This window comes from Miniopterus schreibersii (assembly GCF_964146895.1).
Source record: "Miniopterus schreibersii genome assembly, chromosome: 16".
In the NCBI taxonomy this organism is placed as follows: domain Eukaryota; kingdom Metazoa; phylum Chordata; class Mammalia; order Chiroptera; family Miniopteridae; genus Miniopterus; species Miniopterus schreibersii.
In genome coordinates, this window is record NC_138116.1 from 37,131,636 (window position 1) to 37,155,268 (window position 23,633).

Sequence of the window (23,633 nt, forward strand, 5' to 3'; positions counted from 1 at the left end):
CTGCTGGTCTCTCTTCCCCCTGCTGAGGCCCGATCCTCAGTCTGTGCTCAGGTTCAACAAATGTCCTTTGGAAGAAAAAGGTTATTGATCTTGGCTCACCTAAGACATTTTCTTCCTTTTCTGAAATTTTAGTTAATCTAATTTTCTTTGCTTCCTCAGCTCTTTGACATGCTTAAAAATATGATTTCTGTAATTTCTCCAGTTGTTTCTAATTGTTGCAACAGAAGCTTCCCACTACTTACTACATTCTAGTTGGCACTAGAAGTTCCCATACAGATTAAACATTTAAATGTGAAGAACAAAACTTTAAAACTTTGAAGAGAAAACATAGGGGCATATCTTTATGACCACAGGTTAAAGAAGGATTTCTTAAACATGAAGGAAAGTTTTAATCATAAAATAAGGTTAAAATATTTAAACCGCCTTAAAATTCATATTTCTATTAATTAAAAGACACTATAAAGAAAGTAAAGACAAACCTCAAACTTAGAGAATATATTTCCAACACATGTAACTAACAGTTAATATCCAGAATACTATACTCATATAAATTAGTAAGTTAAAGAAAACATCTAAGTAGAAAATGAGTAGAAGACATGAACTTGCATTTCACAGGGGGAAAAGCATATAAGAAGCACAATCTTATTAGTAGTCAGCACAAACATCACAAAAGTGGGGGTAGTGGTTGACTTTACAAAAGAGATAGGGTTGTGATCGGAGAGAAGGCCATGGCAGGCTTGGGTGGGAAAGGGGTAATATTTTATTTTTTGGTGGTAGTTAACACATTTTATAATTATTTATTAAGCTGTGCACATGCACTGGTTTTAAAGTTCTTTCAAGATAGACATCTTGTTTCTTTATATCAACAGGCACAGCAATATTACACTTTTTAGACCTGGGAGCCATTTCTCTCCTTAAGATAATTCGATGTAGTTTGACTTTGTCTCACCATATTTTCATGTTTTTCTCATAAGGCGACCTCATCACTAGCATTTGCTGGCACCTGGGAGGAGCCTCACTGCTATCCTCATGCGTTAACACCAGCAGGATTTGGAGATTCCAATTCTCAATGTCTCGACTCAAACCACTGTGTCAGCTGTGCATGGCCTGAGGCCCAACCCTGTGGTCATCACCCCCCCCCCCCTTCTCCTTGATCCTGGCTGTCTTGCATCCCCTACCTGCACTAGGGGTCGGCAGCCCCTCCCTCGGCAGCAGAACAGGACCCGATTCTTCTAAACCAGCTGCTTATAAAGCAGGGGTCTTTAACCATGCTTATGTCAAGGACCTGTTTGGCAACCCAATGAAGCCTATGAACTCCATTTTAGAATAAAGTTTTCAATCCATAAGATAAAATACATAAGACTCCAAAGCTTTAACGTAAATTTTTAAAAACTGGAAATCCGGTAATGCGTGCTTCTTTATTAATGTGTTAAACAACATGACCCAGTGACGGGTCTAACAGCTGGCAGAATTGTGACATAGCGATAGGTGAAAATGATATTTCCAGTTATCTGCAGCACTGTATTGTGAAATAAAAAGATCTGCTCATTGCGACAAAGTCACAGGTACTGTTTGTTGACACTACTATGATTTCTTGCGTGCATTCATTACTAAAGGGAATGCTAAATTTCAGTGAGAGGCCAGTGAAAATTAAGGTGTGTATTTTTCCTCTGTAAGGTGGGCAGCTCCAGGTTAAGAATCCTGAAGTGTGGATGGAAACTTACTCCCACTAGGGGGCGCTGGCATTTTAGGAAGGAGAGTTAGCTCCTAGCTGAGGGCAAGTAAACTACCCAGGACAGGCTCCTGCCCTCTTCTCTGGTGGCCTCAGCTCTCACAGCCCCAGACCACCTCTTCTTCACCCCTGCCCACCTCCCTCACACACTTGCCTTGGTGACAGGGATGCATAACTCTTGGTGTAATTGTCTGTAACTCACACAGAGGCTGCTGGGGATGAATCATCTGCCTACCAGCGCTCAGAGGGTTGCCAACGGGGTGGACACCACTCAAAGCTGCCCTTGGCTGTAACAATAGCCCTCGCTCCGGGTCAGCCCAGCCAGCAAGAGCTCACAGGAGTATCACAGGCTCTGGTTCCAGGCCCACTGCCTGAGCCCTGCCATTCCTCTTTCGGTGGCTGGTGGGAAGCCAGGGCTCACAGGGGCAGCTTCTAATGAATTCTCAGTAGGGCCACAAGCCTTCTGGAAAGTTCTCTCCTCATATTTGGGGGCCCCTCAGGAGAGAATAATGATCTGCATGTTGCCTGCACCTTGAGTGGTGATGCTGTGATAGTCAGGGCCGCCTATGGTTGCAGCTTCCCTGGCTAATTCCTCCAGGAATGAGAGTGGAAATAACTTCTTCGGGAGCAGGGTTTGATTCCGTTGCTGTCATTTTCCATGTATGAAGCAGAGGAAAGTGTCACTCTTGCTACCCTGTGTCCCCACTGGTAGTTCAGCTGGCTTTGGAATCCCCTGGGAGGCAGTGCGATGGAGTGGTTAAGAAGCAGACTCCAAACAGCCTGAACCAGAAACCTTGGCCCTGCCACCTACCATACATGTGACTTTAGGAGAGCTATTTAACTGCTGTGCCTCCGTTTCCTCCTCTCCAAAACGGAGATACAAATAGTCCTGACCTTACAAGGTTGTTGTGTAGATTAAATGACATGTCACACAGAAAGCACTTAGAAGAGTGCCCAAATCACAGTAAGTGTCAAAAGGGATTTTGCTATTATTAATAATTGGCATGAATGTTATAAAATAAGTAAAATATTTCAGCTATTTCTTCTCTCCTTTGCTCCACTTACCCAAAATTCCATTCCAATTTCTCCCTCCTTTCATGATTCTGTTTTTATCTGAGAAATTAGTCTTTTTCCCCCTTTCTTAAGAGTTTATTCTTTTTCCTCCAAACTTGCCCCGCCCCTCCCTATTGCTTTTTATGGGGAGAGCAGTGGAACAAGGATAGGAGGTGGAGCCCAAAGATCTGCATCTAGTCCTGCGTCTGTGCTTCTCCTCCATGAGCCTCAGTTAAACGTCTTGGGTCCCTTTTATTTAAAGTGTAGGTTTTATTGTTATGCAGGCATGGTGAGGCCAACTGATCAGGAGACAACCGTTACTGAAAAGAGAGTTTCTTACAGTTCCCGTGCCCTGCAGGGCCACAGGAGGAGGCACCAGGGTCAGTCATGAGACATAGGAATGAAAGGAAAACAGGGCAAGAGGCTCTATTGTGGTTTTCATGGGAAAGGCAAGGCAGAGCAGGGTAAGCCGGTTCAGGATTGGCTAGTTTGAATCAGTTCAGCGGGCTCTGAGGAGAAGGGATATCTCTAATTGTGGTTACATGGCCATAAGGTAATTAGGACTGGAGAGATAGTGGCCTAACCTGTGATAGCTTGGGTATGGGCTCTGAGTTGGTTGGTTTGCATATCAAAGGCATGCTCACAGGGGAATGGTTGACTATCTCTAGGAATTAAAGATAACCCTAGGAGGCCTGTCCCTCCAGAATCGGCAAGGCCCCAGATGCCAAGCATCAAGGATACGGCAAATAAGAAAAGAGAGTTGATTCACCCTTCTGCTGTGGATGTGGTTTCATCGGTCTCTTTATACATGTCCAACATATATATTTCTATTATCACCATGACTTTTGATCTGATCTAGAGGTTAAGGATATGGTCTCTGGGAGTGACATCACCGAGAGGGCGAGGTAGGAGACCCCAGCCTCTGTACCCTGACAAAGACCCATAATTAGACAGCCACCCACAAACAAAAATAGCTCTGGGAGAGTTCATTTAAGAAACTTTAGTCCTCCCAGCTGTATACCTCCATGTCCCTGGCCTGACTCCTTCCACCAGCCTTTACTGCTATGTGCATGTCCAAGGTGAAATCCTGCAAGGCACACCTACAGTCAGGGCTTCTACAACCACCAGCATGCCTATAGTTGGCCCTGGCCCTTGCTGCTGGCCTTGGCCTTCACCACTACGTGTGTTTGTGTTTGCAATCGACCTAGCCACTACACAAGCCCCTACAGCTGACACCACAGCCCATTGTATGCACACCACTGGCTCCAGCAACCACTGCTGCCTGCCTTGGTCCCTAACTGCTGGACCTGGAGACACTGCTGAGGACCCTGACAGCCCTTGCAGCCACTACAGATGTCCCAAAGCACTCATCAAGAATCATGCAGTTGTTGATGCTGTGGACCCCAGTGGCCTGAGCTGATGAGACATCACGCCTCCCCTCTGACCCAGAGCCTCCACATGCACCTGCACTTTGTGCCCTGCACTACTAGACCCAGGGTCACAGCACGCTCCAGCATTCTCCAACCACAGGTGAAGGTCTTTCCTTGTTGAAGTCCATCTATAAAGTCTGGAAAAGGTGAGTGCTTTTTCCAATGTGCAGATACCTGTAAAAGGCTACAGGGACCATGAAGAATCAGGGAAACGTGAGACCACCAAAGGAACATTTTCAATAACTGACTCCAAAGAGATGGAGATACATAAATTGCCCAGCAAAGAATTAAAAATGATTGTTCTAAAGATGCTCAGAGAGTCATAAGAAAACACAGATAAACTCTTCAATGAAATCATGAACACAATACAAGAACAAAATAAGAAGTTCAATAAAGAGATAGAAAACATCAAAAAGAACCAAACAGAAATATTGGAGCTGAAGAATACAATGACTGAACTAAAGAATTCAAAAGAGAGCTACAATAGCAGATTGGGCCACGCTGGAGAAAGAATCAGTGAGTTGGAAGACAGATCCACTTAGATGATCCAGTCAGAGGAGCAAAAAGAAAAAGAATAGAAAGGAATTGGATAAGGGGTTAGTAGCCAAATATATAAGGAACTCATACAACTCAAGAGCAAACAAAACAAAACAAAACAACAAAAAAACAAAATTAAAAAAACATACAACCCACACAATCAGATTAAAAAATGAGCAGAGGACTTGTCTTTTTTCTTCAATGCAAATGGCCAACGGGTACATGAAAAGATGCTCAGCATCACTAAATCACCAGGGAAATGCAAATCGAAACCACAATGAGATACCACCTCACACCTGTTAGAACAGCTATTATCAAAAGGGCAAGAAATAACAAGTTGGCAAGGAGAAAAGGAAACCCTTGTGCACTGCTGGCGGGAACTTAAATAGGTGCAGCTACTACAGAAAACAGTGCGGAGGTTCCTCAAAAACTAAAATTGGGACTGCCATATGATCGAGCAATTCTAACGTAGGTATATATGCAAAGGAAATGATATCTGCACCCCCATGTTCACTGTAGCATTATTCACAATAGCCAAGACATGGAAACAGCCTAAGTGCCCATTGACAGATGAGTGGAGAAAGAAAATGTTTATTTATGTATGGATTTATTTACTTAGTGGAAAATTATTCAGCCATAAAAAAGAAGGAAACCCTGCCATTTACAGAAACGTGGATAGTCCTTGAGGGCTTATGCTAAGTAAAATAATTAGACAGAAGGACAAATACTTTTTGATCTCACTTAAATAAGGAAGCTAAAAAAGCTTAATTCATGGAAACCAAGAGTCGAATGGTGCTTTCCAGGAACTGAGGGGTGGGGGAAATGGGGCAGTGATGGTCAATAGGTACAGACTTTCAGTTATAAAATGAGTAAGTTCTGGGAATATGCCATGCAGTGTGGTGGCTACAGTTAACAATACTGTATTTGTCTACTTGAAAGTCATTATGAGAGTAGAGCTTTAATGTTCTCACTGTAACAAAAACAATGACAACAAAATATAATTATGTGAGGCGAAGCATGTGGAAACCAACCTTATTGTGGTCATCATTTCACAACATATTTATGTAGCAAACCATCACATTGTACACCTAAAACTAGCATTATGTTGTATGCCAATTATATCTTAATAAAGCTGGGGGAGATTTTTCTTTAAAAAATGATACAGCCTGGCCGGGCGTGGGTCAGCGGTTGAGCATCGACCTAGGATCCAGGAGATCGCGGTTCGATTCCCGGTCAGGGCATGTGCCCGGGCTGCGGGCTCGATCCCCAGTCGGGGGCGTGCAGGAGGCGGCGATCAATGATGACCCTCTGTTCATTGATGTTTCAACTCTCTCTCCCTCTCCCTTCCTCTCTCTGAAGTCCATAAAATATATTAATTTTTTTTAAAAAAAGAGAGTCAGATGACCTGGGCTCAAATGCCGGCTCTGTCGTTCTGTAGCTGTGTGACTTTGAGACAGTTATTTAACCTGTCTGTGCCTCCGTTTCCTCATTTGTAAAACAGGGATGATAATATTTTATTTCATAGCATCGTGAGCATTAGGAGGACTAATACTGTACAGCTCTTAGAACAGGTTGGGCACATAGTGAGTGATCAATAAATGTCCACTAGCATGATTTCCTGACCGCATCAAGTTGCCTTCTGAGCCAGGGCCTGCCCCTTGCTGCCATGGTTACCAGAAAGGCTCCTCCCACTCTCTTCACCTGGATAACACCTTCTCATCCCTTAGATTTCAACAGAAATGTCACTTCCTCGGGGACATCGGTGTCCCTGCCCCCTGCTCTCTATAGCCATTGTTACAATCCCTCACAGGGTTCCTATATTCCTCGTGGCGCTTACCTTCCCTGCAATCACATAGCTGTTTGTGTGTTGTTTACTGATGTCTGTCTTTCCCCTCAGGCTGTGAGCCCTGTGAGAACAGGGACTGTGTCTGCCCAGTTTCCTCTGTACACATGGTGCCTGGCATGCAGGAGGTGGTCAATAAATGTCTGGGTACTAGATAAGTGACACAGGCTTACGCTGCAGGTGTATGGAGGAGCCATCTGGACTGTTGTCTGAAGAGCAGAGATACAGAGTGAGAGGCTTCTGACCTTTTCATTTGATGATGGGAAGGCTTCTGGGCTCTTCGTCTGCCCCTTCAGACCAAAGTCTGGGAAGGAATTCTTGAGGCATTCGAACCTGTGTGAGATGACCAGCTGGCCCCAAGACATCAATTGGCAGAGGTGATGGAATGTGTGCAGAAACACGCAGCTGCCCTGCTCAGGAAAGATCCAGTCTTGGTTTGCTAAAGCAGCTGAATTCCAGGAATACCAGCAGGGAGATTGGGTCATGTCATACCTGCCTCTCAGGACAAACAAGCTGACAGTCAGGGCGGGGTGGGGGAGGTACCGTAGCCGCTGAGAGAAAGGAAGGGCCAGATGCAGGGACCGGAAAAAGCCCCGTAGCAGGTCGAGGTGGACATAATTGATGGAGCCCGGTGAGCGAGCCTGTACATGCCAGCTTGTCAAAACCTTGTCCCAAGGAGTCCTGGTCTCGCCAGCCCCTCCCTGAGAAAGCAGAGCAAGAATAGCTTGAGATTGACATGCCAAGCAAGTGGACGGCAGGAAATTCTCACAGACCAGGGCTTGCTCAGAGGCCCCGGCCCCTCTGGCTAAAATCAGGATTATGTCTGCGCTGATTTACTTCCCAGCTGGGTCTTAGGAAAAGCTCGAAAAGACCCCTGGGTTATGCCAGAGACTGGCAGGCGAGGCCAGCCTCCCTTAGGCCTCCCCTTTCTGGACAAAGAGCCAACACAAAGAGGGACGGAGGAAAAGGCCCCACCCACAGCCTCTTTCTCTCTGGAACCCCTTTGAGTCCCAGCTCTAGTCCCAGACAAGAGTATTTGTGCGGGCTAGAGAAAAGCAAGAGCCCTTTACAAGTTGAGCCCTTAGCAGACTAAGTGCCCACTTTGCTAGAAATGCCCACAGCAATTTGACCCCAGACCAGAGGTCCTCAACAGAGTAGTCAGGGACCGGAGGTGCCAGTAGTCTGCAGCGCACACAGGGGGACACTCCTGCACCACACAATGTCCCATACATCTTTTATTTATTTTTATTTTTTATTTTTAATCCTCACCTGAAGGTATTTTTTCCATTGCTTTTCAGAGAGAGTGGGAGGGGGAGAGAGAGAGAGAGAAACATCGATGTGAAAGTAACACATCGATTGGTTGCCTCGCTCTTGCACATGCCCAGACCAAGGCCAGGGATCAAGCCTGCAACCCAGGGACGAGCCCTTGACTGAAATCGAACCCGGGATCCTTCAGTCTGAGAGCCGACGTTCTAACCACTGAACCAAACCGCCTAGGGCCCATACATGTTTTAAAAGTTGCACTGGACATTCATTAAGAAGAAAAATCATCTGTGCCCAGAGTCTAACTTTATTTTGTCTATGAATACAAAGGTTTGGTTTACTTTTGTCTTGATGAACAATTTTAACATTTCCAGGAAGGCAACTTGACCAAGAACTGTTGGCCACTTTGGAAAATCATATTGTTTCGTGCAATGCCACTCAAGATGTTGGAATCACCAGAAGGACACACCTGTATCAGACATCATATGTTCTTGGTAATTCTAATTATAGATGGAGGCATTCAGTTATTTCCTTATGTCATCTAATGTAGCTGCGCCAAGCATTCACACACTGAAATGCATGTTACTTTACTATATGTGACTTTATTTTCTTCCTTATATTACCATCAGGTCGTTTGTTGATATGGGGGAGGAAATTATGTGTGTTGGAAAACTATATTGTCTATAAATTTCATCTCAGAATGATAAGGGAGGGTGTTACAAACTATCTGTGATGAAGAGGAGGGGCTGCTGTGGGAAAACTCACAAGTGCTTCACTGCCTTGGTTGGATGGCAGGACATCCGCTGGGATGTGGCTGATGTTTTACCTTAAGCATGCACTTGGTTTGTAGACATGCACTGGTTTCTCCGGGTTGGAGAAAATTTTGTCCAGTGAGTGGCACTGAACAGAGAAATTTGCTGAATTATAGGTGATATTGGTATATGTAGCTCACAGATGGAACCGTCACAACAACAGCACTAGCAAATAATTTGCATGGTTTATCAAAGCCCAGAGTTTACTGTGCACGGGACCCTAGGGCCCTTTTCATTGCCCGGAGTGTTGCGCCTCCGCCATCTAGTGGGACAAAGGAAAGTAGCAGGTATGCGAGAAGCGAAGCACTTTAATTTGCAGATGGTTAACAATAATAACTGAATAATATTATCAGCAAACGCTTATGGAGTGCCTACCACAGACTGTCATTTTCTCATGATAGTTATTAACTCACTTAATCCTTACACAATCCTTATGACATGGGCACTATTATCCCCATTTATCACATGAAGAAACTGAGGCACAGAGAAGGTAAGTGGCTCGACTATGTTCAAGGCAGGGCTGGGATTTGAACCCTGGCGCCTGGCTCCGCAGATGCTCTTCTTAATCAATGCATTATGGCCTTGCAAAGCTGAGAATCAAAAACTATACTGAGTCTGCAGGGCTTCCTGCAGCCGTTTCTTTCAGGGCAGGAGGATTGACAAGAGAGAGGAAGAACAGAAAGTTAATATTAGGACATGGTAAGATCCAGAAAACCCTTGCCTTTGCATGAGCCATGAAAATCTTTGTGCACAAGTGGAGGAGGGTGTTTCATTCTTTTGGCAGATTGTAGGGCCCTGAAATTGCTAAACCCCAATTGTGTTGTAAGCTTCATGAGGGCAAAGCCCACATCTCTTTGTTTACCTCTGTATCACAGGTACTTACTCCAGTACCTGGCATGTATTGAGTGCTCAATAAGCATTTTTTCATATACTACTTGCATTGAGACAGAATTCGCACACCACACAATTCATCCATCTAAAATGTACAATACAGTGGTGTTTCATATAGTCACAGAGTTGTGCAAACATTGTCACAATCAATTTTTATCACCACAAAAAGAAAACCCAGTCTCATAACCATTCATTTCTCATTGTGCCCAACCCCCATCCTTAGTCCTAGGCAACCGCTAATCTACTTCCTGTCTCTCAGGATTTGCTTGTTCTGTGCATTTTATAGCAAATGGAGCCACACAATATGCGGCCTTTGAGAACTGCCTTCTTTCACTCAGCACATTGTTTTCAAGCCTCATCCATGTTGTAGCATGTATCAGTACTCCATTCCTTTTTAGGGCTGAGTTACATTGCACTATATTGCCACATTTTATTTATTCATTCATTCGTTCTTGGCCATTTTGGGTTGTTTCTACCTTTTGGCTATTGTGAATAATGCTGCTATGAACATTTGTATCCAAGTGCAGGCCCTTCTGTTGGCATCTCTCTGGGGTGGAATGATTATCCAGGAATGGACTTGCTGGGTCACATGGTAACTATGTTTCACCTTCTGAGGCACTGCCAGGCTGTCTTCCAATAGCTGCACCCTGCTTTTCCATTCCCGCCAGGAATGTTCTAATATCTCCACATCCTCACCAGCACTTGTTATTATGTCTTTTGATTTTAGCCACCCTAGCTAAGTGGTATCTTAGCTAGGTGCTGTGAAGTGGTATCCTTGTGGCGGGGCTGCTGCTTTTGCATCAGAGACTAATAGACTCCCAGGCTGTTGGAACTGGATGGGGCCTTGGCAATCACGTAGCCTAATTTGTTCATTTTACAGGCGAAGCAGCGAAGGTGAAGAGAGAAGGGGCTAACCCAAGCTCACGTTAGTAAAAGAGGCAGTAACATAATCTATAGAGTTTTTTTTTTTCCTTTAAAAGGTCAAGAAAACTAAAGACAGATGTCTAAAAAGGGATGGGAGCCTGACTCCCATTATTCTCTAAGTCTAGAAGTTTCTACAACTATAAAAACCAGAAGACAATGAATCAATAACTAATAACTGACAGTCCCAAATAGTTCCGCTCATGGATCCTCTATGAGTCTCAGCCATGGAGCCAACTAAGCACTTTTCATTCGCTTCCCTGTTTCATGCTAACAAGATCCCTACCTTACAGAGCTGTAAGTGTGAATTAAAGGTTTCTGGATCCTCTATCCTGTAGAAAATCCTAAGCCTAACTACTGTCTGTGATAAGTTAACAGAGACATTCTTGGACATGCAAAGACTCAGAAAATCCACCGTCCACACGCCCTTCCCCCAGGGGTTACTCAAAGTAGCATTTCAGTTGTGTGAGAAAGTAATCAAAATAAGCAACTGAGGAACGAAGAAGACTTTTATGTAACAGAAATGGTAAACAATGAAGACCAGAAAACTGTGTTAACTATTAATGCACTTTGAAATCTCAATGCAAATACTAAACATAATTTTTGAAAGAGAAGACAGATGATGTTAACTATTAGTAATGGCCTGAAGCTGCGTCGCAGGTGAGCTCCGCGGCGCGTCCCGGGGCCCGGGGCGCACTCCCTCCCCTGCGCTTGGAGGAGGCGCGGGGAACAGGGGTGCTCCGGCGCTTCCCAGGCCGGCTCCCGCTTCTCGCCTGACGTACGCGGAGTCCCCTCGCCCTTCCCTTGGGTCCTCTTAAACTTTTCTGTTTCAGGGGTGTGCATGACACATTTCCCCAGTTTTCGGTGGCGACAGTTCTCCATCGCTTCAGTCATTTCAGTGGTGATTGGAGGAGCGTGTCCCTCGCCATTTTGGACCAAGGCCGAGAGCACCAGTTTGACAAGGACTTAGGGCGCTGCCTGAGATGATGACAGTGGGGGACATAATCGCACGTCCTTGGACAGGATTTCTCAACCCTCTCTAGCCCTTTCCCCGGCGCCCGCAGCATCAGTGCTCCCGCCCCCCTCTCCATAGATTTCTCCATCCCCAGGCCAACCAAAGCTACAGTGGGTAGGATGGCTGGCTCTCTCCTGGGTATCCGCGTGTCCCGAATGATACCCATCCTGTCCTCCTGTGCTTCTGGCTCAACTCCGCTGGAGCGGGCGCGGCAGGGCGCGCAGCGGCAGCGAGGGGCCCGGGTTCTGCCCGGGGCGGCCTGGGAAGCAGGGTGGCCGCGGGGGCGAGGAGCCGCGAGAGCCCGGCGGGCCTGACACCACCTGGCGGAGTCTCGGGGAAGAGTCTTAAAGGCGCGCGCTCCTCGGCGCCCCGCGCACTCCAGCGGGAGCCGCCGAGAGCTCGCCTCCCTTCCCACCCCGCGCCTCGGGAGGTAAGTGCCGGCCGCCGGCCGCAGTCGGGGTCTCCGTGGGGGAGGCCCCCGGGCGGCCTGCGCTCGCCAAGCCCGGGCCCGGGCTGCGGTTGGAGGGCGGCGCCCAAGTTTTCTGAAGGCCTCGGAGGGGAGCTGGAGCGGCGCAGTGCCGGGGTGGGGATGGCGCGGGTGGCCGCGAGCTGGGGCCGTCTGGGGGCGACCTTCCGCGGCGGGGCTTCGGGGAGAGACACCCGCGCGCGGCGCACGCGCGAGCCCCGGCCCCCGCGCCCCGAGCGCTTGGCGCGCTCTGGCCGCGGTCCCAGCGAGCCCCAGCCCGCTGGAGCCGCCACCCTGCTCCGCGCCTTCCTGCCCGCCCGGGGCCCTTCGCAGCCCTCTCGCCCCGCGGTCGCGCCCGGTCACGCCGGCTGGTCGCGCTCGGCGGTCCGCCAAGCGCGCCCTGGCCCCGCCGCGCCCGCGCCCCGGGCCACCCCGCCCGGCCTCTCGGCGCTGCGCCCCTCGCCTTCCCCACCTCCAGCCGCTCGCTATTTTCACACCTCCCAGTGCCCCGGCCCCGGCGCCCGATTCAGTTCTTAGTAATTAATTTGGCGTTTCAGAATGGTCACCGGGCTGGATAATGGGCGCATTCATCCCTCGGGCTAATCTGAACAGAGGTGGGAAGAAAGGCTTTCACAGACAGAAAATGCCATTCGCCGAGCGCTCAAAGGGGCTGTCACTCCGGGGATAAATCGCCGCCGCGCCCGCCGGCTCCTCTGGCCATTTCCATACAGCCCCGGCCGCGCTGCGGACCCGCCGGCCCCGGCCCGGCTCCCGGGGATCAGTCACTCGAGTGCCTCCGACGGGAAAGTCGGGCGAGAGCGAGACCCGGGCAGGGGCCAAGGGGAAGCGAAAAAGCAGGGGCTCGGGTTGAGGCCGCGGGGGACAAAGAGCTTGATTAGAAAATCAAATGCTAATCGAGAAGGGGGCGCGGCTAATTCCAGGCGCCGGCGTTGGGGCTGGCGCTTGGGGAGCGTCCGTCCCAAACCCCGCGGCTCGCAAAACAGGAGGACCCGCGCGGCCCACGGCGGTCCGCCCGTGCCTGGGACCACACAGCAAGTTTCTGGGTCTCCCAAACTGTGCGTGGGACCCGATGCACACGCGCGGATCACAGAAGCAGGGCCCGCCGGTGCAGCCCTGGACCCTCACCAGAGGTTTAACTCCTGGTTCCCTGCGCCCGCAGGGGTGGGGGGGTGAATCGCGCCCTCCGTGGCCTCCCACGGGCCATTCCTGCCTGGACCCCAGGGTGTGCCCCGGGGCATCAGCTGAGGGTGTAGGCGGCTTTATCTTCTGACCTCTTCTTGACCCGGGGTCGCCCCGAGTGTTGGGCACAAACGGCCTCCGGGCTCTGAAGACTGGGGCCTTTCCTTGGCGGCGCCCCCTGCCCTTTGGCCAAGCCGGATGGTGCGCCGCAGCGGCAGCCCAAACCCGGAGCCCGGGGCGGGGAGCAGGGCCGGCTGGGCTCTCTCCAGGGTGCGGCTCCAGGCACTTGACTTTTCTGCCCTCGGGGCTCACGGTGTGAACGCCTTTTGGGGCCCCGTGGGACCCTCCCATCTGGGGGAGAGAAGGAGCCCTGGGCTTCTAAGTTCTAAGCTCGGCTTGGCTGACAGGCTGGAATGACAAGGGAAGCAGTTGGCCGGTCAGAAGCGACATTCCTGGAATGGCCAGATGGGTGTCCCAGAGTGAATAGGGGGCCCAATCCCATGCCACTTCCATTTCTGAATGGAAGTCACACCTCCCTCGAGTCTCACTTTCCTTGTCTGCAAAGCAAGACTGAAATGGGATCACATTAGGCTCCAAGGGCAGTGTCCCTCAGTGGAAGGATCCCACACAGGGATCCAGCCACAGCCCCTGGCATCTCTCCAAGTCTCACCAACACCTCTCCTTGCAGCTTCAGTGACTCCCCCATTTTTTCTCGGGCTGCTTCCATCCACCTTTGCTGCTCCTGGGTTTTGGTGTCCAGCTCTCCTTGAAACTAAACATTCTAAGAGCTGGAAGGGGCCTTTCAAAGATTCAAGGGCCATTGCGCAGATGGCGATACTGAGACCCCAAGTGCCTGCCAGCGTCATGCAGCTTGTCAGAGAACTTGAGCTAGAGTGGATTTCACAGCAGAGTGAATCTCAGACTCAGCAGCAGCCCCTGTCCCCACCACCAGAGAGAGCGTCCCTTGGTCTGGGGAGGAGCTTAGAAACCCGCATTTTAAACAAACGTCCTAAAGCATATTGATGTAGGTGGTATGGGGGCTGCTTAGGGAAATGCAGCCCAGACTGGGCTTTCCTCCACAGCCCCTTCCCCCCCATGACCACAGACCGAGCTTTCTTTCCTGGGCTCATGTTCCAACAGCAGCACTGTCTTGACTGTCTCCCATCGCTATTGGAGGCCCGTATGGGCGGAGTCTCCTTCTAGGCGATGCCTCTGGATCCCCTGAACTTGCCACCTGTAAGGGAGCAGCTGTAGGCAGGCCAAGCACCCCACCGGATGAGGAGTAGTCTAAGAGGGCCCCAGACTCCCTGGACATTGAGCCCCAACACACTTTGGGGCTGTACCTAACACTGTGCATCACAAACCCCACACGGACAGTACAAATATGCCCCGAGGGCCCCTTAGCAAGACAAACCCTGCCATCACCAGGGACAGAGCGGCGTGCCATAGGGGATCCGTGCCAGCAATAACCTGGGTGCAGGCTGTGGCCCAGAATACCCGACACCTGCTCCTTCACCATGCTGGGGCTCGGAGGAGAGAAGGTGGGGGGCAGGAGAAAGGTCTGGAAGAGTTGGGGGGAGGAGACACTGTTAAGAACAGAGAGGGGGCCGGGGAGGGGATGTGTCCTTATTTATGTAAGCCATTTGTAGCTGTGGATTGTAAAACTAGGCAGGATTCTCTGGAGTAATTCATAGTGTTTGGACAAGACAAACATTGTTCTGCTTTAAACAAACCTCCAGAAAGGTCAGCCTGGTTCATCCCTTTGCTGCAAGTTGCTGAGACTATCCAGATGATGAGGAAAGCAGATCCTAGCGGAGGGGCCCGGGCAGGAGCAGTTGTCTCCTGAGCCTTTTGGATCCAGGGTGAGGGCACTCAGCCCAGGGACGGTCCTTGGCCCCCACTGAGAAGGGCTGGCTCCTGCTCTGGAGCCAAGAGACATGGTTATGTGTGTGTGTGTGTGTGTGTGTGTATGTATCACAGATGATGAGATCTTGATGATGCCAAAGAACATCCAAGTTCTGGAGCAAGGCCAACATGTCCTGCATGGTGAGTCTTCTTTATGTGGGTGAAGAACTGACGGGAAACGAAGGTTTGTGGGTACAGACCCAAATTAGACCCACTAAACCCAAGCCTAGATATGCTCCTGGACACCAAGAAATCACTGTTCCTTTCATATGGATGCACTGGCTGCCCCCCCCGCCCCCCGCCCTTGCTCATTTTGCAAACATTTTTTGAGAGCCTGCTATTTGCCAGGTGTTGAGTGTGCAGTAGCAAGCAATCAAGATGTCGCACCCAGTCACGGAGACTACATTCTGACTCCTCCACCCCAACCCCACTCCTGTTTTCCCTAAGAAGAGAAACTTCTCACAGTTTCACTTCCAGCACCTCTATTATCGCCACTGCCTCTATAAGGCCCTGGCTCAGACAACATATCAGTTCCCAGACCGAGCCTGGGAGCCAGCACAGTGTTCTGTAGGTGTGAGCCGTCGCTGTGATTGTAATTACGACTGTGATCATAGACTCCACTCTCGAGGGATCTACCTGAGCCCAAGCTGAAGTGAATACTTTTTATTGATACTCATTTTTCATGATCATTGACTTATTATGACTTAGTGAATAGTAAAGTATTGTTAACACTGAGTCCAGTCTTTCTGTAGTGCTAGTTGTCACTGTCCTATACATGATCTCCAGTTGCCCAGGGCAGCTTGTCATCTCCTCAAGAGGGTGGTGTCCCTGTGGTAACCATGGTGATGGCAGTGGCACTGGTTAACTGGTTCCATACAACTTTATAAATATTACATTTGTTTAGGGCTTTGGACACTTCAGGGTCTTTTGAATATACTTTTTTACTCAGTACTCCTGATATCCATGGGAGACTTGGATGGATGGAAGGAAGGGAGGGAGGGAGGAAGAAAGGAAGGAGGCAAATAATATTACTCTCCACATTTTTCAGAAAAGGAAATTGATACTCAGAGAGGTGAACTGACTTGCCCACTGTCTTAGTTCAGGCTGTATAACAGGATACCATAGATCGGGTAGCTTGAGCAACGAACATCTGTTTCTCATAGTTCTGGAGGCTGGGAAGTCTAAGACCAAGGTGCTGACCAGTCTGGTGCCCGATGAAGGCTCTTTCTGGTTTTTAGACAGCTGCCTTCTTGCTGTGTCCTCACATGGTGGAAAGAGAGATTATGTCTCTCATATCTCTTCCGAAAAGGGCACTAATCCCACCACTGGGGATGAGGGCTTCGATACATGACTGGGGAGGGGCACACTCATTTAGTCCATAGCACCTACTGTTTCAGAGGTGTGAAGGTCAGGGGGGGTGTATGGCTGGAGCACAATCCAAGGAGTCCTCTTGGTCCTGCATTATCCTGCCCACCACCTAAGGAGCTTTCTGCAAACAGGGCTAGGAACCTGGGCTCCCTGGGAGACCCCATAAACCAGGTGCCCAGTGAGAGGCTAGGAGGTAGCTTTCTAGGCTAGACCATGTCCATCCAGCCTATGTCTAGTTTCTGGCATCAATCTGGGTGCTAGCATGGTGGCGATCCTTGCCTGATGTTAGCATCAGTGAGAGAGGCCCTCTCCTTCCCCCCAAATTCTACTTATCTTTAATACCTTGTTATGGTTGAATAATTCATGTACTTAACCAATCTGTTAGGAATCAATCATCCAAGTCTGTTTTCATCCTGTACCACCTCTTGAAATGAAGCCCCCCTAAATTTTCTCCTCATGTGATGTACAGACCAGTCATACCTGATTTTACTATTTGGGGAAAATAAGCTGTTTTACATAGCTGACTTTTTGCAGTTAACAGATTACTCCTTTAAGCATAAAAACTTTTTATGTAATAATATTTCATGAAAAACATTTTCCCATCAAAATCATGATATTTTTCCACCTAAGTCAGCAGGATTGAATATATAGAAGGTGCTCCCTAGGTGTGGTTGAATGGATGACCCACAACCTATTTTGATGACTTAGCCATCCTTGGGAACATCAGCTCCTAGGTAATTTGCTCTGCCTCCTTGCCTCAGTTTCCTCACTTGTAAACTGGGGAGCACTGGATGGATGCTCTCTAGGGGCTCCTTCTCTTTTTCTGTCTCCACTGAGCTCTAATACAGTAATAAATCTGGGTGGGACCTGTCCTGAGTCCCTGGGTGGTGGTTGGGGTAGATTCTACTGTTGGCTGTCAGTTCTCATCATAATAATGTCCAGTAGTCACCCATTCCCCCGAGGATCCTAACCTGTGTTTCTCTGTGATCCTGGAAGAACAGACGATGCCTGACCTCAGCTTACAAACCCTCCTAAGTGAGGAACTTCTGGCTCCCCTGTGGACTAATGTCCCTGATATTGGGGGTCTTCTTCCTCAAATGCTCAGGAGGCTACCAACTTACTTCTGGAATATGTTCAAAATAATAAACAGTACAGCAACCTTGGCCTCCAGAAAAGGGGGTTTACACTACCTTAATGTTAAGAGCAAAGGCTTGGTAAGCTTATGTCGAAGGCGCTGAACTCAGCATTGTAGGAGGTAAAGGACAGTGAGACATGGCCACAGCTCCAAAGACCCAAGGGAAGACTTCACGAGCATTTCAAAACCAGAGTGTTAGTTCCCTCTCTTTGCTCCTTTCCTTTACCCCAAGCTTGCCTTTTAATATTTGCAAGGGATCTTCTTAATTCTGGCATTTCTGGGGTTTTGGTGTATAAGCTTCCCCTGGCAACTGTAAGAAACTCCCACAAACTGGGTGGCTTAAAGCAACAGAAATTTATTCTTTCACATTTCTGGAGGCCAGAAGTTTGAAATCTCTATCACTGGATTAAAATCAAGGGATGCGCTCCCCCCACAGGCTCTGGAGGGGAATGAATTCCTTGTCTCTTTCAGCTTCTGTGGCTGCCGATATTCCTTGGCTTGTGGCTGCACCAGTCCATGCCCCTGTCTTCACATGGCCATCTCCTCTTCTATCCTGTCAGATCTCCCTCTGCCTCTCTCTTATAAGGACATTGTGATGGCATTTAGGACCCACCCAAATAATCCATGATGATATTCCCTTCTCAAGGTTCTTAACTTAATCGCATCTGCAAAGACTTTTTTTTTTGTCGTGTAAGGTAACATTCACAGGTTCCAGAGATTAAGACATGGATATTGTTTGGGGGGGGGGCATTTTCAGCCAAATACAGCTGGTCACTACCATCAATTGGCCATAATTCTGTGGTCTTTGATTAATTTTAATGAGTTTGTAGCACTCTTCTATTGTGTGCCAGGCAGGCTGTTAAACACTAAAGATTCAGAGGGAAGAGACACAATTCCTTCCTCAAGAAGCTCATGGATTAATCAGGGGAACAATATAATATTAGAGCTATGGAGGAAAGCAACTCCAGGGCCTTGGAGGTACCTAGGATGGATCCCAAAGAGTTCAAATTACATATCAATATCTGCAAGGCCCTGCATTCGCTGCCCTATACTTACCCCTCTGACTTCACCTCCTCCCACTCCCCACCTGGCTCACCAAGGCCCCACCAAGCTGGCCTCCTTCCTGTGCCTTACTTAAGTCCAGCTCTGCCTTAGGACCTTTGCACTTGCTGTTTCCTCTGCCTGGAATGCACGTCCCCCTCTCCCCAATATCCCACAGCTCCCTTCCTCACTTATCTCTGCTCAACTGGGTCCTTCTCAGAGACCCCAACCCCAACTACCTTGTCGAAAACCCACCTTTCCTCTTGGCCCTCTCTGTCCCCTCCTCTGCTTTGTGTTCCTAGCACTTATCACAATCAAGGCACTTGTGTCTGGACCACCTCTACCTCCACAAGCATTTTGAGATGTGATAACTTAAGAACTTCCTAGAAGATCCTAAATGCATATTTTCAGTTTTTATTTCTACTTCTCTTCCTGAGAATGTATTTAGCTGTTTTTGGCCTTATTAAAACAACGGGCTAAATTTCCAGTAGATTCGAATGGGGTTGGGCTCTTCTAGGGGGAATTTGTAAATGTGAGAAGGAATTTTTAAGTTGTCATAATGACTAGTGTGTGTCAAGGGTGGAGCCTCCTGGCATTTAGTGGACAGGGGGCAGGGATGCTCAGTGTCCTGTAGCGGGCAGGGCTGTTCTGCCCAGTGAAGAATTTTCTGATCCCAAATGCCAGTAGAGCCTCTGTGGAGAAACACTCTTAAGGAAGTAGTTTGTATTCGATTCCTAAAATAGTATTGTTCAACCTTAATTGATAACCTTTCATCCTGTAAGAATATTTTGAATTATTTCTCCCCAATGCATCACCTTCTGCTAAACCTGCCTGCATTCCGTGGCCCATTCACACAACCTCTTGACGTCCTCCAGTTCACCCCTTTCCTCTTGGCATCAATCCAGTGTCACCTCTAAATTTTGAGGTTTCACTGAGAAGAGTCCCTCCCCTTCATATTTTGTCTAAATATTCAATGACATGAGCCCCAATTTGGGGCTCAGAGCCCCACCTAGAGAACCATCCTTTTATTTGCATCTTTTGTTTCCTGCCTTCAAGGCCAGGCTTCCATCCATGACAAAGCTTCCCCCATGGTGCCCCATTCTCTTTATTTTAATAGCATTCAGGGTGGAACCTTGTCAAAAACTTTTTGCAAATGAAAATAAATTACATCTGCTGGTTCCCCTTATCCACAGGCATTTCACCCCTTCAAAGACCTCTGGTAGATTAAAGGATTTGCCGGATTTGGGGTTTGTATGGTTTCTATGCCCAACTCCTGAGTCCTCAGCCAAGAAGCCTGCAATAGGAGAGGCCTGAGCTGAAGATGCAGATAAACAACACTGAAGAAACAGACACATCTCCAGGAACCCTCCGCGCTATCCAGGCCTGCTCTCCCTGCTCTAAAACCTTTCCAGAACAGCCACACTTCCCCAAGTCCTGCCCAGGGACCTGGGATGGAGCCCTTGAGCAATCCCCATGAGGCGGGTTAGGTGAGCTGAGCTCTAGAAGCCTTGAGAGGATGCCCCGAATTCTTCCAGGGTGAGGGATCTGGGAGCCTGATCTGACAATTATAAATATTTTAAAAACCCTCTGAACTATCGCATGCTGAGTCTCTACTCTGTTCCAGCTTCTTTCCTTTCAGATACATCTTTGTAATCATCCTGACAAACCTATAAAGTGTGATGACTCCCATTTGACCATGAGAAAACTGATGCTCAGATGGGTCAAGCAAGGTCATATAACCAGTTAGTGGCAAATTGGAATCAAATTGGTCTGGGTTGAATTCTTTCCGTTTCCAAAAGAAACACAGTGGAGCCAGGCTACACTGACCCTTTCGGACGGGCCAGATGCTGGGACTACCTCTGTTGCTACAATTTCCAGCCTATGTTGTGAGTCTCGCAAATCAAATCATTTAATGTCTGTCTTCTTAACTGAACTAGATAGATGAGCTCAGAAGCACGGCTGAGCCAGGTCACAGCTCATATTTCTGGTAGACCTGACTTCCTTCCCCCTGTCTCCAGATCGCCAAGACCCATTTATGTTGGAAAGCTTATTGCAATCAAGCCCCTCTTGCCTATAGGTGCTAAGAGCTTCAAACACTGGAACCAGACCATTTTAGTTCAAATCTCTGCTCCTCTACTTACCAGTGATGTCATCTTCAGCAGATTCCTTCTCTGTGTCTCAGTTTCCTCCTCTGCAGAATGGTGATAATAGTACTTACTTCATAAGGTTGTTATGAGTATTATGAGTTAATGACTGATAAAGTGCTTGGAAGAATGCTTGGCCCAGAGTAAGCATTACATACATGCTTGATGTAAAAAGTAAAACCCCAGTCATGCCCAATAAGAAGGCCCCTCAGGCCATCTCATTTCTCCTGAGCCCTTACTCTCTTCCTGTCCTCTGCTCACAAGCCACTAGCCAGTGCCATCTGGTGCCCCCATCCCTGAGAGATGCCCTCCCCTGCACCCTCCCCCTGTTCACCAATTGCCCCACAGCCTTGCCCCATGCACACTGCAGCCCCCTTCAGTGGGGCTCTCCTCCCACACCGAATACACCCAGTGCCCCGGATGGGGGAGCTGTTGTCATCCTCAGTCCCCAACATTCCTTTCGTCTCCACTAAAAAAAAAAAATCCAGCAACACCCTGTTCCTTTAAGGCCAGAACCACACAGCTGGTCCACCTTCCACATCTCATGCTTGGAATCTCCTCTCCATCTAGGTCAGTGATTTTCAACCTTTTTTCATCTCATGGCACACATAAACTAATTACTAACATTCTGCAGCACACCAAAATATATATTTTGCCAATCAGACCAAAAAAAAAAAGGTATACTTTTGATTCATTCCTGTCAGATGGCTATTGTTGTGTTGGCTGTTGTCATTTTTAAATTTTTATTTGGCAGTCTAAGGGAAATGAGTTCAGTGCCCCTGACTAAATAGTCAGGTGTTGCAGGTTTTAAAAATTCTGCGGCACACCCGTTAATAATCACTGATCTAGATCATTTCCCTTTCTTTGAAGACACCAGCACCTGGTTCAGTTTTCATCTCTGCCCCAAGCCTTGATGTTGGTCCCAAATGTATTTAATACCCAGGTGGATAGCCCATTGGGTACCTTGACCTCTCCAGGCATCTTCGCCTGGGCTTCCCAGCAGAACCTAACCCTCAGTGGGCCTAGTCACCACCCAGAGTTGTTCCACCCTGGAATCTTCAACTCAGACTCCTGGTTTTGGGGTGCACAATCTCCTAAGTTATTCCCCACATTTCTTTTATTTTCCTGCATCCTTTAGACCAGCTCTGGCCACTAGAACTTTTGGTGATGGTAGAAATGTTCTTTATTGACTCTATCCATATCAGGGGTAACTGAGGAACCTTGCTTCAGACTTTATTTAACTTCAATTCATTTGAGCTGAAACTGAAATAGCTACATGTGCTTCCTGGACATCATATTTAACAGCACAGCTCTAGACCCCGGGCATCTCTGTTTCCCCTTCTATCCAAGCCCCGTCTTCACTTCCTTCTGTCTTTAGCTTTGTCTCCATGGCCTGTGACATCAGCTACCCTTGCCCCCTTGTCCTTCTGTCCCACCGCCTGGAACAAACCCTGAACTCTAGATTAATCCAGCTGTTCTGCTTCCTCTAGGTCTACACGGGAGGCTGCTGAGCAGTGCCGGGGGGAGGGGAGTCCTGTGACTTTGCTGCTTTGCTGGTTTGCATTCTTTCTCTAGATAGTCACCCACTTCAATGGGACCTTTATCTGCCGGCACACATTACCCTTTCTGTAATGACCCAATCAGGCCCTCTCCCGATTCCCAAGCTCCTGCTCCCACCTGCTCCCTCACTCTCAGCAGGTGGGGCCACTTCCGATTCCATTGTAACAGGAGCAGCTTTCCGACCACCTGACCACACATTTTACAAGGCTGGTTTTCTCTGTCCAGCCTTTCTCCTCCTGTGCCTTCCTATCAACATTTAGGCAAGTTTAAATAGCCTTATCTTATAGACAACAATAAAACCCCCAACCTTCCCTCCATCCCCTGCTATCACCCTACCTCCTTCCTACCACTTGTTTTCACACTTCTCGAAAGGTGTCTACACTCACTGTCTTCTACTTTCTCACCTCCCGTTCACTGCGTAACTTGAGGCAGTCTGGCTTCTGTCCTCACCACTCCTCACGGCCACTGCTGGCCAAGGTCACCAGTGGCTTCCTTGTATTTTAGTCCAAAGGGCTCCTTTCAGATCTTATCTCGACCTTGAAAGCCTGTGACACTGCTCACTGCCCCTCCTCCCTTGAACTTGCCTGTTGGTTTCTAGGACACCTGACTCTACTGTTTCCCTCCTTCTGTTTTGGCTACTTGTAAGTTTTCTGGAAACTGCCACATTCTCTGCTTCCTAGGGTGACCCTCAGGCTTCAGGTAAGGCTGGGTGCCAAGAATGGCAGCTCCCCCTCCTGACACAGTCCTTGCAGAAACACCTGGGAATTTGCTCTCTCACCCAACAGCCACATAGTTGTGTTTTGAACTCTAGTTTGTACCATGGATCCCACTGCTTAGAGCCTGACAGTCTGTGCGGCTGGGTATTTACAACCCCCACTTGTAGAAGCTCTCACAACACTTGGACATCTGTTTTTTTCATCTGTCCCCTCAAAAGGTAGCATGCTTTTGGAAGGGACAATGACAAATTAGAGGGCATTGGGAAAGTCTGCGGAGTAGTCAGAAAACAATGTCCCGTGAGAAATCTTTAAAAGAACCAGGAACATTGAGCCTAGAAGACCTAAAACGGGGATGGTAGAGAGCCGATTTCAAAAATGTGAAGAGGCAGAACCTTGGTCTGGGCTGCTGCGTGGAGCTGGAATTGGACCAACCGTACAAGTGACAGGGAGGTGGGTTTGGATGGAGGTAGACAGGTTCTATTGTGTCCCAGAATGTTCCAGGCCTCCAATATACAAGGTGAGACAGTCCTGCTCACCAGGAACTACTAAAGAAGATAAGCTTAGGCCTAGGTGACCACGATCAAAGTGGAAAGCTTTCCCC

General features: G+C 48.4%; 1 protein-coding gene across 1 annotated transcript in view; it reads left to right on the forward strand.

The window, feature by feature from the left end:
* The first annotated feature begins 11,848 nt into the window (after window positions 1-11,848).
* NTN1 (netrin 1) overlaps window positions 11,849-23,633 on the forward strand; it is a 187,110-nt gene continuing 175,325 nt past the window's right edge. Inside the window, exon 1 of the mRNA XM_081162896.1 lies at window positions 11,849-11,927. The gene's annotated coding sequence lies outside the window, so the exon portion shown is untranslated. The remainder of the gene's footprint in view (window positions 11,928-23,633) is intronic.